This window comes from Puma concolor, chromosome D1 (assembly GCF_028749965.1).
Source record: "Puma concolor isolate L17-30 chromosome D1, mPumCon1.1.hap2, whole genome shotgun sequence".
Classification (NCBI taxonomy): domain Eukaryota; kingdom Metazoa; phylum Chordata; class Mammalia; order Carnivora; family Felidae; genus Puma; species Puma concolor.
In genome coordinates, this window is record NC_141676.1 from 87,716,274 (window position 1) to 87,735,658 (window position 19,385).

Here is a 19,385-nt window from a genome sequence, read left to right on the forward strand (position 1 = left end):
GAGGGTTTTGAAATTGGGATGATTTAAACATGGCATTATCATAACATTTATTGTTTACATTGAAACCATTCATAATTACATCAGTCAACAGATGTAGACAATGGCTGCCTCTAGTAGAGTAGGACATAATTGACTGTCTTGAATGACATGTCAACGGGATCTTGCTTGAGGGAAAATTTTAAGATTTAACCTTTGGCAAAAAGGATTTCAGGTCCTATTAGTTTCTGCCTTGTAAGAGTGGTTATTACTTAGAGGACACATCCAGTGTTGGTCTTGTTGCAGATTACTCACTTCTCCCAATGTTTAGGTGTCTGAAGATTGGAACTACAACCAGAAGGATAAAGGTTCCTTTTGGGGCTGAATGAAATATCCTATCAACAATCCCTGGCTCCTGTCTCTCTGACACTGAGGGAGGCAGCAGTGAATATGCTTTCAAGCTGACAGGGAGAGTAGCTATTATATGCCATCTCTGTTACCATTCCCCTCCCAAGCCCTTCATAGAGTCCTATCCATGAAAGTGGATTGGTTATTCTAAGGGCAACACCAGAGATGAGAAGACAGAGTCAGGGAACCACCTTCGCTAACAAGGACATTACTCTGGCAATGGGGTGACTGAGGTAGAAGACCCATGGCTGTAACATGGAAGGTATCTAGATTCAGGGGACATTCATTTTCCAGCATTTCCCAGGCACCCTCCTCATGTGTGTATGACAGAGTGTGTGATCATTTGCCACATAAAGCATTGTGGTTGCCTGTGCTGAATTTAGGGAGTTCACAATAAAGTAGAAATGAGATGAACAAGCCCAGCAAAACTCCTTTTCAATGTTGGTATTAGGATCATAGGATTTAGATCAAGCCATTTCAGAATGCCTCTGTCATGTTTTAGGAAACGGTTTGACCTGTAATATATCCAAGTTTATGTGATACATTCTATTATAATCCTGTTACACTCTGTTCATAAAATTACAAATGTCTCCCAGGAAGAGGGTGAATCAGATGTTTTATTGGCACTGCCCCTGGCATGTTTATTCGGTCTGGGGTCAGTGCATGATTATTAAACCCTACTGGAAAAAAAAAATAAATTGACATTCTGGACTGAAAATCACATCATTGCCAGGTGGTGTGCATACTAGCTGTGTACAGATATTATATGTCCCTGCAGTCATGAAGCAATTTATGTGCTGGTGTGGATTTCTTACAAGTTAGTTCATCCTGTTTCCCATAGAGCAGCTTGATTGGATGTGAAAGTAGCCTCTCCCTCCTCTCTGCAATAGGCCTCCTAGAAACTGGTTACACAAAACCACAAACCCCATTTCATCCCAGCGGGGGACAGCTGCCATCACATCCCCCAAAGGCGTGGGGTGCTGGCTCCCTCCTTCCTATCTGCACTCTGTCCTCATCCCAGAGCCTCTCTGAGGGGCTGTCACTGTGAGCAACTTGTGGAAAAGGCACTGGAGCGTCCCGTCCCCACTGTGGAGGGGCCGCCTGGGGGGATGATGAGGTGCTTGGTGGCTTCTGATTAGATATTAGCCCACTGAAGCCTGACCTCAGAAAGGTGGCCTCTGCCTCACTGAGCACCCTTCCTCACCCTTCCGAATCAGACTTTCACAATCAAACTTTTAAGATGATTTCTCTTGTTGCTGATCTCTTGGAGTCCTTGGGCACAAATGTTGATTTACTCAGACCGTGTTTTCCAAGAACAGGTTATGGCCTGAAAGAAGCTGGGTCTGTAAAGCTAGAAACAAAGTGAAAGGGGAATCTAGTCATTTGGAGTCTAAAATTAGAGACCATACAAATGAGACCAGAATGAAATGATGTGTGCAAGAGTATTCGATTCAATAGATATTTACTGAGTGATTTCAATTTGCTAGGCCTGGTGCTTAAACCTCACTCCACTTTACCCCATCTCTGTCCCCCCAAAAAAACCCACCTCTGCTGCCTATAATGTGATTGGCACACAGTGGGCATCTTTTCTTGCTTATCGTAAGAAAATTGGGAAAAGTATGATGAGAAAGCAAAACATGAAAATATCCATTGGCTCCTAACTACAATTTCCCTGAAGTCGTTTAACAGGGCAGAATTTTCCCCTGGAGCCAGAATCCTCTAACCGAGAGCCATCAGTAATTTTCCTCAGAAAAGCAGTCAGAGTGATAAAATAACTTACAATTCACTTTCCAGAATCGTCCTACCTCCTCCGCTTCCTCATGCTGTTTCCCTGCCTTACATGCTGGTCCAACTCTGCCTTCTGAAATGACAATATTTCAAAGTTGCTTCAAGTACTACCTGCTCTACATCTTGAGTTCATCTCTTGGCACCACCGTCCCCCAGCTAAAGAGTACAAGATATTTCCTTTAAATCCTGATGAGGGGTTCAGACAGCATGCTTTTATTGTGTTATTTCTGGCTAGGTTTATATGTAGGTATGACTCGAGCTGTCTTATCCTCGGCATTGGACAGTTAGATGATGAAACACAGGAAACTGGGTTACATTAGTGCATTAAGTAATTGATTTTTAATACTTTTGAGCCACTGTGTGTGAGGCCCTACTGTGTGTCAGCAATGGCACAAGGCCCTGGGGAAGCCACTGTGCATGGCATGGATAGTCTGGTATTCACTGAGCTTCCTTTTAGAGGGAGATTCAGGTGACTGAACAGGTGTTTACACTCTTGCAGTGTTTGCAACCTTAGCACTATTGATATTTGGGGACAGAAAATTCTTTGTTATGGGAGACTGCCCTATGTACTATTGGGTTTTTAGATCTCTACCTCTGACCCTGAACTCTACTCCCTATATCTCAGTAGCACCTCTTTCCTGACCCCTAGTTTGACAACCAAAAGGGTTGCCAGACATTGCAGAATGTTCCTTGTGGTGTCAAGTCACGAGGTTGAGCATTACTGCTCTAAAAAGATAAATGTAATGAGAAGTACAGGTTCTATGGGAGCCTGGAGAAGGGATATCTAAGATTTTAAGGGTCAAGGAGTCAGGGCCCCAGCAGGAAAGAGACAACACATTGCATTGTGAAGAATTATAGGCAGATTTAATAAGGGGATTATTTACAAGTTATGGAAAGGGTATAGGGAACCCACACCCAACGCTAGTAACAGCAGGATTGTTCTTACCCCAAGGTTAGTAACAGCCAGAGGGGTGAAGTTGGCAGTTGCTGGATAAATGGGGAAGAGTTATGTGGAAAGGGCTGACTGGAGAGAAGCCATGCTCTTTGGTGAAGTGACTCAGGCATGGGACATGACCCTGCTGGAAAATTCACATTTGAGCTCCCTTCCCTTCCTCTACTGGGCTTCCTAGTGGTCACCCCAACCAGAAACCAATGGCAAAGACCCAGTTCATGGAGCCCATGTAAATCAGACACTCAGAGAAAAAAGCGGAGCAAAGAAGGCTGACAAGTGTTTCGAGAGGGTTGAAGAGGAAATATCTCTTGTGGCAGCCTTCCCTGAAAGAGTCAAATCTAGGTTAAGACCCCAAAGGATAAGTCAGAGTTAGTTGGGAGAAGGTAGGGGAAATAACACATGTGATTTCTATTCCATAATATTCAGTTATAGGATCGTTGCTACATTTATAGTTAGTCTCTTGAGCCCCTGCTACCCTGACATGTGAGAAATTCAATCTGAGTCATGTTTGGGGAGACACCTTTCTTCTCTGAAGTATCTAGAATGCTCAGGAGATGGTCACTAGTTGTCAGTCCTCGGTGGTAGGAAAAATTCATTCCTTGAATAAAGGAAAAAGAAAGGGAGGGAGGGGGGACAAGTGGATTTCAGCTTCTGGATCCATCTTCATTATCACCTGGGTGAGGTGCTGTCTATTACTGGGCATTTGCATAGGAATTGAATACGTGATCTGCTTTGGTGGAGATGCCTCTATAAACCACACCACCTGGCTGTCCATACTCCCCACTCACCCCCACCTGGCTGGCCTATTCCCGCCTCTCTGAGTGAAAACTCTTTGTTTTCCGGTTTCTTTAAAACAAAAACCTGGATGGTAATCATCTTCTAGGTGCCTAGCAACTGCTTGAGACCCCACGGCACAAAAGCCATTAACAATCCTGATGTAAGAAGCTCAGAATGGAAAGCTCAAAAAGCCTGGCACCTTTTGGGGATTGGGAACAGGGAACCCCTTTGATTCCTTCTAACCTTCTATGGCTTTGAGGACAAAGCACACATCAGTTTCTTAGCAGACCAGCCTGCTGTGCTACAAAGTGGGGGATTGAACCAACCTTTGGCAGTTTGGAGGAATCAAGGCCTATTCATTATGGCATAGAAATCCACTGGGGCCAGAATTTTACAAAATGGTAAGACAGAGGAAGATAGAATACAGAGGACCAGAGAACCTAGTAAACCACTAGAGTGGTAGAACTTTTTATTGAGACCTGTACCATAACCCCAGCACAGTAGAGGAGTACACAAAAGTCTTTTGTATGTGCTTTTTTCATCCTCCACAAAGGTACATGAGATTCTAATGAGTCAGGCAGTTTTTACTTTACACCAACACAGAAGCACCCAGATGGTAAGTATGTAGGTGGGGAGCACATGAAAGCCAGCAGTCAGCCATGCGACCCAAACCCAAAGCTTCCTCATGGTTAGGCCCCAGTGAATACAGTAGTCCTTACAGAGCTCCTTCTTGCACAAAAATTAAACAGGCAATAAATTGTGCATGGCTTTCTTATTTATTTGTACCTGTTCATATGTTGACTCTTTAGAATGAAAACATGGGAGCCAAGTGTTTTCCTCAACACAGCAGGAGCACTGACTCATCGCTGGCTGACCGCAGGTCTCCTTCTCAAGTGCTCTGTTCTTCCATCTCAGGAATTAACCTGGCTACCTCCTCCTGTCTTTTCTGTATCCCACTTCCCCATCATCTCACCGGTGTCCTTGCTAATTCGACAAAGTTAATACCTGATTAATAACTCCTATGATAGAAGAGTTCCTGGATGAGCTGTAGCCCCCATTTACAATCTGCTGGTGATTGAAAAATTATGTTCAGTTCAGTAATAATTGATGGAAATGGTCTCTTCTCTTCTGCAGCTGATTGGCTTTGTAATTGTGATTTAATAATGTAAATACCACTTGTTTTCTTCTCAAGATGAATTACCTTCTGATTTGCTAAGCTTAAGGCTCATTGCACTTTCTTATATCTTTGTCCCTTATCATGGGATTATAGGTGAGATCTATTCATTATTTTGCTATATTTTCTTTGCACACACACACACACACACACACACACACAAATACACACTGAATCAATGGTTGGAAAGAAGACATTCTTTTTTTCAACCAGATATTGATTATCAAATGTTAAACCTAATACTTTTAGAAATAATTTAGAGCCAGAAGGCCTGGGTGGGTAAGCAGATGTACACAAATGTATACAGAGTTAGAGGTTTCTCATGAACTAGTATTGTGCTATTTCCTAAATGATGAGGAAAGCTTGAAAAAAAATAGCTGTTATTTTGTGATTTATGATAAGAAAAACATATTTGGTCTTTGCTCAGTTTCTGACACAGAGCTCCTAAAACCCTTGAAATTTCCTGTGATGACAGAAAAAGTATCTTCTGTTATGCTAATGATGTGACTTTGGAAGCACCTAAGGATGGAGGATGGTTGCCAGGGGAGCCAATCCTGTTGTTAGAGGGCTGAAACTCTCAGTGTCCCCCATCCCCATGACACCACGTCAGGCAGGGGACAGGGGCTGGAGACTGAGTTCAGTCATCAATGGCCAGCAATTTACTCACTCATGCCTACATAATCAAGACTCCAGAAAACCCCAAAGGACAGGGTTCATAGACTTCTGGGTTGGTGAACACATGGAGATTCAGGGATAAGGGAGCACTGAGAGGACATGGAAGCTTCGTGCCCCTTTCCCCATGCCATGCCCTATACATCTCTTCCATCTGGCTGTTTGGAGTTACATCTTTCTATGATAAATAAATAATCTAGTAAGTAAAATTTTCCCTGGGTTTCATGAGCCACTTTACCAAATCAATCAAACCCAGGGAGGGGTCACTGGAATCTCTGATCCATAGCCAGTGGGTCAGAAGCAGAAAGAACAGCCCAGACTTGCAATTGGCCTCTGAAGTGTGGGATTAACAGTGTCTGTGGGACTGAGCCCTTACCTGGTGGGATCTGATGCTATCTCCAGGTAATTAGTGTCAGAATTGAGTTGAATTGCAGAACCCCCAGCTGGTGTTGAATTGCTTGGTGTGTGTGGGGGAACCCACACAATGGAATTGGTTTCAGAATTGCAATGGCTCTGTATTTTCCTTTCTATATTGAATGTTGCTCTATGCATGCATACCATATGTGTATCTGTGTGTTCGTATGTGAATAACATGCATACCATATGTGTATCTGTGTGTTCGTATGTGAATAACATGCGGCATGAAGTAAATACCACACTGTTATTTACATTAATTTTATGATGTACCATTGGGATACAATGTTCTATAATTGAGAAAACCTCTAGAGCTGTGTGTAACTAGAGCAAGCTTAGGGCCACAGAAAGAAGGTGGCTGACACTATGCACCCTGACTCATTCTCCTAAGAAGCTCCCTGTCTGGATAGTCCTGGAAATCCACGGGCACCATCTGTTTAGCTACCAGGCTCTAGGCACCTGCCCTGCATGGCATGGAACACAGCAGCCCCTTCCAGTGTCCTCATTTTTGTACACGATCCTTCAATCCAGGCCTGCCCTGTTGGAACCCAGTCACCCTTACAATCCTCCTTGCTTTATAATATATGTATATATATATATATATATATATATATATATATATATATATATATATTTCAGTACTCTTCTCCCTCTCCGGATAAGATGTGTTAATTTTGACCGAGGCCTGCTGGGCTTATGTGGCCACTAAGTACAGGGAAACCCAGCAAAGGCAGGCAGGAAGGGTGGCACAACAGGGGCATGGTGAGAGTAATTTTAGAGGCTGGCAAGCCTTGCTTGAGCTTTCACATCCCACCCAGTGTGCTGAGCTGTGGCATTTCCCAGAACTAGAGACAGCCCCAGGTTTCAAGGGTAGAAGTAGGATTCACACTCCAGACTTCCCTACCCAGGGGCTTCAGGACTTGATCAAATGCTGGTTGCTATCCAGAGACTGATGATAAGAGCCCAGCATCGCTATGTACTGGGCCAGAAGGACTGCCATGAATTAAGTTGAGAGAAGAACTGTGGCTAAGGGGCTAAGAAATAAATGGCCTAGTGCCCTCATTTTGTAGATAAGGAAACTGAATTTTCATGAAGTGAAGTGGATTGTCCAGAACTCCTGGCTAATTAGTAGTGGAGTGAAGACCAGAATGACCTCATAGGGTTCCAATAGGCCTGGGTTCTCCAGAGAAACAGAATCAATAGGGTAGAGAGAGAGACAGATAAGATTTGTTACAGGAATCAGCTCGTGTGGTTATGGAGATAAAAATCCCATAATCTGCCATCTGTAAACTGCATACTCAGGAAACCTTCTGGTATAATTCAGTCTGGTCTGAAGGTCTGAGAACCAGGTGAGAAGATGGTGTAACTCCCAGTCCTGAGGCCAAAGGAGCCACTGGTGTAAGTGCCAGAATCTGAAGACCTGAGAACCAGGAGCTCTGATGTCCAAGGGCAGGAGAAGACAGACATCCTAGCACAGGAAAAGAGAGAGAATTTCCCCTTCCTCCATCTTTCTGTTTTATTCAGGTTCTCAATGGACTGGATAATGCTTACCACATTAATGAGGGCAATCTTTACTCAGTCTACTGAATCAAATGCTAATCTCTTCTGGAAACACCTCACAGACACACCCCAAAATCATATTTACCAGCTATCTGGGCATCCTTTGCTCAGTCAACTTGATACATAAAATTAACCATCACATGGCCCCTCAGATCTTGGTTCTATTCTGGTGTAGCCATAGATCAATTCTGACAGTGGAGGTGCAAGGCAAATTTAAGTTGTAGTACTGAGTGTTGGGCCTTTCCTACTGCCAATGCCCCTTTCCTTGTTTCTCAGTGTCTGTTTTCTGGTTGAGAAGGGATAGCAAGATGAGCCACATAACTAAGAAGGGATAGTTTTAGCAAAGGTAGGGGAGGACAGAAAGCAGAGAGAAGCGTCATTTTCCTGCATTTGGAGTGTACCCTCAGATCCACGAAAATGGGTCTCAAATCATATAAGTGGATGATTAGTTATACCTGTAAGACATTACTCCAACCTACCCATCGAGAGGAGGGAAACAAGAACAGCTACTTGTCAAAATCTGCATGAATAGGATTCTTAGAAGGGAACGAAAAGAATTAATTTCCCCCATTAATACAAGACATTACCCTCAGACACACACAGTCTTTCATAATTGTCAAAACCTCTTTCCTCCTCATCACCGAGCAGCAACAGCACAGTGACAGATGAGAGCCACCTTGAAATTGCATGGTGTCTTTATTATTGTGCCTGCATTGTCAAGACCCCAGATAAAGCTAGGGTGGCATAGGTCAATTCTGCAGTGTGCATGCCTGACTGCAGGAAACTTCTTATGTTTCCATATAGGTCAGTGACCCTGAGTTTCTGGGTTGGAACTTTGCCTATCAACACCATGGTCATAAGATTTCTAGAACTTAAAGAATTATGCAGGATTCCTGGTCATAGACTCTATTGCTAAGTTATAAAAGACTATAAATGACCTTAGAAATCATCTAGAGCAGGTTTTTATTTGATAGGAGATAAATAGTTAAGGCTTGGGGTGCTAAAACACTTACTCAAAGTCACATAGCACATTAGTGGCAATGCTGGGGTTAGATACAGGTCTTCTGATCTCTAATTCAGTAGTTTTCTCCACTTATTCCTGCTCTTGGCAGAGTCATAGAAGACTGTGTGTATGGTGACTTCTATGGGGACTAGGCTAAGAAGGGAAGCCAAGAAGATAGATGTCTTTTGTGAGAGGTCAGGTTAATAAGAGTCCAAGTTGGATGATAAGAGGCAGACAGACTTGCCTAGAATAGCACAAGGTGCAGATGTAGAGAGCCCTTGACAAGAAAAGTTTCCAAAGGGATCCAACCTCACAATAACGGCTCTTGGCCCCAAAGGCAGAGACATTGCCCATTGAGTGCCCAGTTCCTAATTCTTCCTTTTCAGCTGCTGCTCTGAGTGTGTGAGCAAAGCTATCTCCTGTGAAGCTTCAGAGCTCAGGCCCTCTAATTCTGTGAAGTGTGCAGAATGTCTCAGATGCGGCCAGCATGCCAAGTGTGCTGCTTGGCTTAGTGGGTGTTTTGCCTGGAAGCTAATACAACGATTTCAAAAATATTAATGAACATTGATAATTAGCATCATTGTCATGTGGCTGTGCTGTTGGGAACTAATACTGGGAGAACATAAAAGGGAGAGAATAAGAGAAGAGGAAGGAGGAGAGAAAGTGAGAAGAGTCAGGCTGCATCAAGGCTTCAAGTGTAGAAACTGGGCTACATTCTTCCTCAAAAGAGCATCTCCCCAATAACCTGAAAAGGCTCTGGCACTGTGTCCATGAATTCTCTGGGCCATCCTAACCATTTTAGAAGGTGCAGGTATGGTAGATGACATGCCAGGAATTTGAGCCAGGATCTGTTAAACCCCAGATGGATTTCCATCCTTTGAGCTGCAGTGCTGATCCCCTTGTTGCAGTTGATTTAGTGTCCAAGCAGCTGCTCTAGTCTATAATCCCATGGAAAACTGTAGTTAGCTCATGGGTCTCAAGCTCCAAGGAACAGAGCACTTGAAGTCATTCTTGACCTTCATCTAGCAGAATCCTACATCTGAGAATGCACAATCTCCTTGGGGACCAAACCACTTCTTATTGACTTTAAAAGTGTGAGTGTTGGGACAGCCCCATAGGCAGAGTAAGGTGCAATCAGCAGCCCAGGCCGATCCTGACGGCAGGACTTTCCATGCCCTGGTAGTACAGTGGCCACATGGATTATCATCCAGAACAGGATACTTTTGAGAGCAGAAGGTGACCATTAATAATTAGGCTTGGAAAACAGGTGTCAACTGACAACTTGTCCCAGACAAACTTAACTATAAGGTCACCCTACTTATAAAAATAACAAAGACATCCTTGGTGTTGCTATACAAAAAACATTAATCCCCAGGGAAAACAAGCCATGTGCAGTTGGTATTGGAAGGAAAGGTTTAATTCCCCTCAAACCACATAAAGAGCACAGCATTCAGCCGATGTGCTCTGTTATTAGAAATAATTTGAAGAGTTTGGACACAAGCTGAACCCCAATGGATTTTGACCCTCTAGATTTGCTGTGGGCTCAAAAAGCACATTTTTCAAAGCACCCTTAGGTAATTCTGGTGTTGGATACTCACTGACCACACAGTGGCATGGGACATTTCCATACCTCCAACATATTGTTTTCTGGGGCACCAGGGTGGCTCAGTCAGTTAAACATCTGACTCTTGATTTCAGCTCAGGTCATTATCGCATTGTTCATGGGATCGAGCCTATCAAGCTGCACACTGATGGCTCTCTTTCTCTCTCTCTCTCTCTCTCAAAGTAAATAAATAAACTAACCAAATGAATTATATATATATATTGAAACTGGAGCTGGGTAACTCATCATTCCTGCTTAGGCTAATGCAGGCAAGATCAAATCAAACTTTCTTAAGACGTCTATAAGACATACACAAATGAAACAAGTAGTATCTATTCAGTGCTTTGATTCGTTTTTTTAATTATTGATTATTTTCTTTTTAATTTTTTTTTCAACGTTTATTTATTTTTTTGGGACAGAGAGAGACAGAGCATGAATGGGGGAGGGGCAGAGAGAGAGGGAGACACAGAATCGGAAACAGGCCCCAGGCTCTGAGCCATCAGCCCAGAGCCTGACGTGGGGCTCGAACTCACGGACCGCGAGATCGTGACCTGGCTGAAGTCGGACGCTTAACCGACTGTGCCACCCAGGCGCCCCTTATTGATTATTTTTTAACGCAGTAGTTTATTTCAACTAAAGTACAGAATTTATTCTCCTTTTAGTTGTTAGTAATGAAATAGCCTTGTTGCTTCAGAGTGCAAATAATGGTAATGAAAGAAGAAACCCTGTAATAAAAACTTTTCAAATGCTCTTAATGTTTTGTCAATAACTTAGCTGTTTCAGCTGTGCTTTCTAAAAGCAATGATTTTGTTTTCTTCAACCTCTATGTCTTTTTGGTTTGAACTGTTTATATCTGTCTACATTTGGATACTTTGTAGAATATAAATGTTAGCTACTTCTTTAATTAAATAGTCTGCTTTGTTCTCCAAATGGATTTAAGCTTCTGCCCTCAGTCAATTGTCTGCCTCTATGGGAAATCCCGGAGTTTTGCATTCTGTATCCTCATGTTCTCTGTCTTCCTCTCTCACTGTGTGTGTGTGTGTGTGTGTGTGTGTGTATGTGTGTGTGTGCCTGTGTGTGCCTGTGTGTGTGTGTGTGTGTGTGTGTGTGTGTGTGTGTTCAACTCCTCTCTTCTTTACCTGTCATGCACTCTGGACTTCCATTGCAAGGCTATGGGCCACATCTTTGCCAGTATCCTGACTCTTTCCATATCATTCACTCAAGACTACTCCCTCTGGGTCAACAGTATCACCTAGATTATAAAACTCTCATGTCCTGGTTCTCCTTGTGGCTAATGAACCAATCTCAGAAAAGAGACACAAGTAAAACCAAACTAACCACATGTTTTCACTGTACTTTCAACAGGAGCAACTCTTGCCTTGATTCTTTGTGTTAGTAGATCTGGGCATTCCCATCCATTTTGGGCTGATGAAGGGCATTTGACACTGTCAGGCCCAACCCTGGCTGCCAATACCTTGCAGTGTGGCAAGGTCCCATTTGCCAGACTCACTTGCTGGCATTCCAACTGTATGTCTCTCATGGAGGCCAGTGGACAGTCAACAGAAGGCCTGAGCACACTCTGAGTATGCAGAGCCTTATGGACTGCTAGGTCTTGAGTGCATTCTCAGCAGAAGAAGGCTGGGAGCGTATAAGTAGAACTGGCACTTGGTAGATAAAGGCCACAGGAGCCTCCCAGTCTACCAACTAGGGATGTAGTCCCTTATTGTATGTCAGGGTCCCCTGGACAGTGTTTAGAGGATGCCAGTGATGGCACAGTTCAGCCAATCTGTAAGCATGGGCACAAAAGTATGTTTTCATAGTGCTCCTTGGTTGATGCTATGTGCCACCTGGGACAAGACCTCTAGGCCCTCCCTCCTAGACCTCATTGCAAAAAGGTTTCTTGACACTGTATTCTCCTGTCCCCACATACCAGACAAAACTCTTCATATCCCCTGTATTTGGCTTTCCTCCTTCTGATAAAGTGCCCATGTACCAGAATTTATCTTTCTGGATAGTCCTATCAGATGAGTCATTTGAGCCCTTCTCTTCTTGTATCATCCCAGGTGTTCCATCAGAAAAAGGGAAAAATTTAGGAAACTCACCACTGCCAGGCAATTCCTTTGAGCCCCCAGTTCCCCAGAGCATTATTAATGTACTCTTTCCCCCACTAGAAGCTCAGCTGACTTTCCCAGTCACACATTGATCTTGTCATTAGCCAACTTCCTGTCAGCCTCAGGGAAGACAGCCAGCAAGGCAGTCTTGGAGAGGAGCACACCATCCTTCCCTCAGGCAAGGTCCTGGTGGCCACAGTCTGAGAAAGGTTGTCTGAGCCCAAGACAAAGAGCTTCTGTCACCACCAGCAAGTGAGACATTGACCCAGAGGCTCAGTCTCCAAAACAAAATGACTTTAGCACAATTCAATTTCTTGTATTAATTAAGGGAGAATGAAACCATGGGTTTATCATACTTTTCATTAACTCCAATGCAACAAAGGGATGTATCTGGGAGTTGGGAGCAAGTGAGGACGGAATATACTGCTGTCCATACTCCCTGGTTTAATTAAGGAGGGGTAGCTCAGAGTTGCTTATTGTCAGCAGCATTCTAAAGAGAGTCAGAGTGTCAGGGAACAAAGAGATGGTGGAGCAGGCCTGGCAGAGAGAGAAATTAAGTGGAGAGAGATAATTTGGTGACGGTTTAGTTTCCAAACCTTTGGCAATTGGATGTAGAATGAATAGATACTGTGTGTTCATCCTACATGAGATGCATATACAGCTCAAGGGAGTGGAAGGTGTAATCTCATCTCAGTGTGTTCGCAATTTAGAAATGGAACACCTACCTTATCAGAAGCAAGTGCAGGCAATACAAGACTGAGGTCACATGAGCCAAATTGTACCAAGTGCTGAGATTTTACTCCAGTTCCCACTCAAGCATGTTTCTAATGCTTCTGTCATTCAAGAGGAGGCTCTTATGTTGAGAGGTATGTGATTTGAGAATGAGGCCAGGAAATCCCTAGGGAGGGTGAAGAAACCTACTCTCCAGCTTATAGGTTTCCAGAAGACAGTTCCCCCTGTACTTCCTAGGAGGAATAAACCCCTCTTCTAAACTGGTCACTCTTTGTCTCCACGGATGATGGGTGACTAATGTCACTGTTAAAGTTATTTGCTCAGCAGCCCTTGGACCTTGTCAAGCAGGGATAAGTCCATTATCTAGAAGTGAGGCAGCACATCTGATTCTCCATCACCTTCTTAATCTACCTCTGCTTGGGTCAAAGGGTTTTCCTTACCCTTGATTCTCTATTCCAATACAGCCCTTATTCCCAGGTCCAGCATTGGGCCTGTAGCTGAATACCAAAGGCAAGTACTCCTACTGCGGTAGTCCAGACACCTTTAGTTCATAGGGAGAAAGGCAAGAACCTGGGTCAGTCTTGGATGCCAAGCCCAGATTGTAGGCCAGCCTGACAGCAGTAAAGCTGGTATTTTGATCTACTTGTGGCTCACTTTATGTGATTATGTTCTACTACCCAGGATCCTGGAGAGAGAAATGGATGAGTGACAAGATTGTGGCACATATCATCACATGCACTTCTGATATCTACCTTGCCCTACATACCTCAAGGGCACAGAAGCCACTGGGAGGGAACTACTCCAGGCAGTTCTTTTCCTTGACCTTATCTTGCTCCAGACCTCTAGGGTAGGAGTTCCAGAAAATATACAACAAGCCAGCCAACCCACACCTTGTTTGATATACTAAGCGCTCCTTATAGGAGCAAAATCTCAGTTCCTTGCTAACTTGAATGGATACCTAGTTTTGGTGAATGGACAAGAAGCTATTGTCTAATATAGATCAAAAAGCCTAGGTGAGTCCTAAATAGGTCAGAAGCATTCACACAAGCACCTGGACTTTGGATTCCAACTTTGCAAGTTTAGTATTAATAAGGAACATCTATAATAGCCCTTCTTGCTGAGGGAACAGGGAAATCCTTTTCGAGAAATCCTACCATGTGAGCCAGATAGATCCTGGGGTGTCTACACAATTCCCACTCCCAATGGCTTCCTTCTCTTCCTCTTTCTCTTTCTTCTCTTCCTTTCTCAGCCATCTGAGTCCTCTTTCCCTCCTCTGGCTGTTCTCTTCATGATGCCATTTTCTCTGTGTCAATACCTCCTTAAATTCTTAGCCCTCCTCCCCCTTCTCATCTCCTCGTATTAATTTCCTCTAAGACACCCGCCCCAGGCATGTGCCACTGTGAGCCATCTCCTGACAGATCTCTTGGCAAAAGCTGTGACAGGTGCTGACATTTAACCTCACAAAGCAGTTTCCCTGGATAGAGCGTCAGCTTTCAGCGGCATATGAGGAGGGACTGGGGTTGGGGCACCCAGAAGGGGACTTTTTAATTATTTCAAAGGGAGAAGCCAGGCAGAGTTTGCCTCAATATGAGGATGCTTGTTTTTGATGGTGTGAATAGTATGGCAACGGAATAGACTTCCCTCTGAAATCATCCTTGGGGATATTTGCACAGAATGGGGAAAGATATTCTGTCAGGGACAATAATCCAAAAAATGGAAGGCTAAAATCTTTGATACTCCATGGTGTTTCCAAATGAAATTCTAAAGAGTTGTGTGAGGAAAAGAAGGAACGATTAGGCATAGGAATGGTGACTGAGATACAGCTGGCATGGGAGGACAGGATGTGAAGGGAAAAAGAAAGAAGAGGAACAGGTCAGAATCCTTCCAGATTTTACTCTGGATTTCCCATTTGGTCTCCTCAGAGATGAGGATGATGTTTAAGTTTCTTCCAGCTCTAATAAATCTTTCTGACCCACTGCACCTTACGAGAGGGATCTAAAAATGATTAAGAACACTGAAAACTAAGCTGAGGGACAGAAAAATATACAGTGCTCCAGTTGTGGGCTCATGAAATTATAGACTGCCCAGGGTCAAGGACCTTGTCTTCTACATCATCTCCACCTCACATACAGTGTCTAACCCAGCCCTTCTCTCACGGTACATGTGGGTAAGATAACTGCAGGTGATATCAGGGAAAGCAGATCATGCCAAGGATCCTTCCCTGAAGCAGTTTCTTGGTCTGCCCCTCCGTTTCTAAGATGCCAGACCCTATGCGTGGACATTGTTTGTTCTTTGCCTTCTGTGACTGTGTTAAGTCAGAATACGCGTCTTTGTAGAAGAAGCCCCCTTGTGCCCACAGAACCACGGGGCTTGCTTACTCTGTCCCCAGGCACATGCCTTGCATCTAAGGGGCCCTAGTCCAGGGACCTCCCACATCCCATGATAAATGGCCCCATTTGTATTCTTGAAGATCTTAATCTCACTAATACAGTGTATTGACTTCCTTAAAAGTACTCATCTAAGGAAAGAAATAGCCCATTTTTTAATTTTTTTAAAAAATATTTAGTTTTCAGAGAGAAAGAGAGACAGACCATGAGTAGGGGAGGGGTAGAGAGAGAAAGAGACACAGAATCCGAAGCAGGCTCCAGGCTCTGAGCTTTCAGCACACAGCCCGATGTTCGAACCCATGAACCATGAGATCATGACCTGAGCTGAAGTCGGATGCTTAACCAACTGAGCCACCCAGGCATCCCAGAAATAATCCATTTAAAAAAATATATTTCTGCCAATGGCTTAGAATTCACTTACTTTTCCTCCCAATCATGTTATATTGGGATGCCTGAATGCATAGAGCAGGTTGATAATGCTTTTGGGTTATTGGCTTATTAAGAGACATCTCACCATAAAGCAAAACTGTGAAGCAGATTTGGAACTCTCATTTTCATGCATTTTGTCAGAGAAAATATTGTAGCCCTTTAGGCTTTAGTCCTTTAGTTTTTTTTCTTTAATCCCTTTTGAAAGTGTCTTCAGAATCTTTCCTGTGGCACCTGGGCCATCTTGCTTGCACCCCCTCTACCTTTCTTTCCTTCCTCCTTCTCCTCCTCCTTCCTCTCTTGTTCCTCCCTCAGGTGTTTCTCCCTGCCCAGTTCCCTTCCTCTGCTTCCACATCAGCAGTTTGTCTTCTTGGCAGCCAGCAAAGAGGATTAAAACATGTGTTGCCTTCTGCCCTTTTCTCTGCAGCATGGAATCAGGATTTTCCATTGCAACCAGAACTGGAGAGGGCAGGGAAAGCATTAAACCCTGCAGTTTCCTAGGTCTCTAGGCATTTAGCAACCTAGATTTGTTCACCTAGTATTCAAAGCAGTAACAAAAATAACATCTCAATTACCTTCAGTGGGCTTGAGATGGGGAGGGATTTCGACATCCTCTTTCCATTTCTTAGCAAAGAAATCCGTTCAAGAGAATGAACACTTTGTAGTAAGATCATAAACACTCAGTGAACAGTTCGCTTCAGGGGTCCAGATGCCCGGCTTCAGTGCACCTTACTGAGCGCTATACCCCCAAGAGGGTGTCTTTTGAGATGCAGACTCCACAAGAATCCCCTTACTGAGGGGCATTCAGTAAGCTCTGTTGACCAAATGGCCACTTCACAGACCCAGACAGTTAGAAATGTGTGACAAGAGAGAGCTGAGAACAGCACGTGGTGGTGCCTTGTAGCTTCACTGCTCACTTTGTGGGTCCCAGACCTGCAGCATGGAGATACTCAGGCATCTGTTAGAAATGCAGAGTCCCAGGCTCTGCTCTAGACCTATTGAATCAGAGTCTCTATATTTTTTAGATCCCAGAGGAATTTATATGCAAATTAAAATCTGAGAAGCACTTACTTTATGGTACAAACTTGACAAAATTCATTTTATCACTTAACGAGGTAGTATTATCGTAACGATCCCTATTTTGCACAAAACACTCTCTTCCTTCTTCCTTTTTTTGCTGTCATATAATTGTTCCATAAAAATACCATTACAGATAGTGAAAATACATCCCCGCATTCCAAAGGGTGGTTGTGTTGCCCTGTAATTGCTTCATGAAGAATCCAGAATCTGCCCTACTCATACAAATGCAGAGAATTACTCAGGGCCCCAGCACATTGACCACCTTCTTTGAGTTGGTTATCCCTTCCCTTTGCACAAACCAACACTTCTAAGTTGACTGGCATCCATAAACTTGCCTTATCAGGGACTTTAAGACAGCGCTGTCTAGTGTATACTGTGTAGCATGATATAGATCTATCTCATTCTCTCCAAGGTAAGCAGGTCAGTAACCTTGCCTGAGGCTCCTGCCAGGCCCTACTGCAGGTGGTTCCTTTGGTCAAATGAAGTGGAGTTTAATTACTTGTGGTAAATGCACCGCAGCACATTTTGAAAAAATAATGGCCTGTTAGTAGTACCAAGGCAGACTTTCAATTCTGCCATATTTATTCACTTCAGAAAAGGTACAGTGCATTTGGGAAGTTGTTTTGGTGTGATATCATTGTTGTTTGATCCTTTAAAATACTTAGATTGGTCCACCAACATAATTTCAATAAGTGAGGCAATTTTTGTCTTTATAGACTTCCTGAGATAAGTGATCTCAGAATCTTCTTCAACTGTGAGATTCTGTTAACCCTAAGAGAAATAAGGGGGAAAAAAAGATGGGAAGATGTTTATATCCCTCCAATAAATCTTGAGGAATTAGTATATGAATTAGCGTGAATGACCAAATGTCTGCTGTGGTACAGGGCTTGTGACCAGCACCACTACCTTGGGATCCTGGTAAATAGGGCCCTACGACCCTATTTCTCCCATTCAGGGTGCGTTTCCAACCTCTACCCTCAGCCATTCTTCATATGGGTTCAACTAGATTCCCCAAGATTCCCACACTTATGCCTGTGGGCTTGTACTGGGACCCAATCAACAGTTCCTGGTTCTAGGAGGGTGGCAAAGGATTGCTCCTGCTGGAAGGCCAACATTTCTTTCATGTAATTACATTATATTGGGCTACCAGAATTGGTGACTGCAATTGTTTATATATAGAGGGTCCCCTTGAAAAATATTTTGCCAGGGGCTCCACACCTTCTTGGGATATACTTGGTAACTAATGGAAGAGCCTGGGTGTTTGGGACTTAGGGTGGGAAGAGGAGGCAATGAAGGCCACATGAGGTGAAAAGCAAGTGGTCTGGGGAAATGGGCAGGGTGGGGGAAAACTCCCCAAGGCTTAGACTTGAATCAAAATCAGGTTGTTAAATCACCTGTCTCTCTACCCACTGCCCATCACCCTACCCCTCAACTTCCTGCTGTGTCACACCCATAGTGGACCTAAACTTAGTTGATGGAGCATCCATTGGATAGGAATATGTTTATATGTGTGTTTGAGGAAAATTATAATGAGTTGTTATCTTCCTAAAACTGTTTTCACTCTAATGTCTGGAGCACAAAAAGGAATCAGGCAACAGGCAGAAAAGAAATGCAAATGGCTGTACTTCCTCCCTGGCCTTTGTGTTGGCTGGGTTTTCATGGGAGCCTAGTGCTTTGACAGAACTGAAAACATTTGAATTTCAAGGCAGAGGGTCGGGGCACCTGGGTGGCACAGTCGGTTAAGCGGCCGACTTCAGCCAGGTCACGATCTCGCGGTCCGTGAGTTCGAGCCCCGCGTCGGGCTCTGGGCTGATGGCTCAGAGCCTGGAGCCTGTTTCTGATTCTGTGTCTCCCTCTCTCTCTGCCCCTCCCCCGTTCATGCTCTGTCTCTCTCTGTCCCAAAAAAATAAATAAACGTTAAAAAAAAAAAAAATTCAAGGCAGAGGGTCTGTTCTATTTGTGCTGAACCACAGGGATGGGAATAAGGGACAAGACAGAGGGACCAGATTTTTGTAAAACATGTAATGGCTGCAAACAATATACATTTTACAAACGCACAATATTTTGTATCATGAATTCCAATCTTCACAAGTGCCTAGGAATAAAGCCTCCAGAATGTCCCACAAAGTCAGGTATTAAATCCATAAGGCTGTTCTAGTAACTCTGGATCCATCATTTGAGGCCACCACTGTTATTTTATGTTGGCAAACATTTATTGAGCACATCCTGCAAAACAGTCACAGAGTACTTCTGTATTCACTCTTTCTCCAATTTTTCTTCTCTAGTACAATTTGAAAACAAATCAACTGCTTTACATCTGTC

The 19,385-nt window shown here is 43.7% G+C and overlaps 1 protein-coding gene across 7 annotated transcripts in view; it reads left to right on the forward strand.

Annotated features, from left to right (window-relative positions):
• The window catches only part of OPCML (opioid binding protein/cell adhesion molecule like), a 1,072,580-nt gene that overhangs the window by 1,029,455 nt on the left and 23,740 nt on the right, over positions 1-19,385 (forward strand). The window lies entirely within an intron of this gene.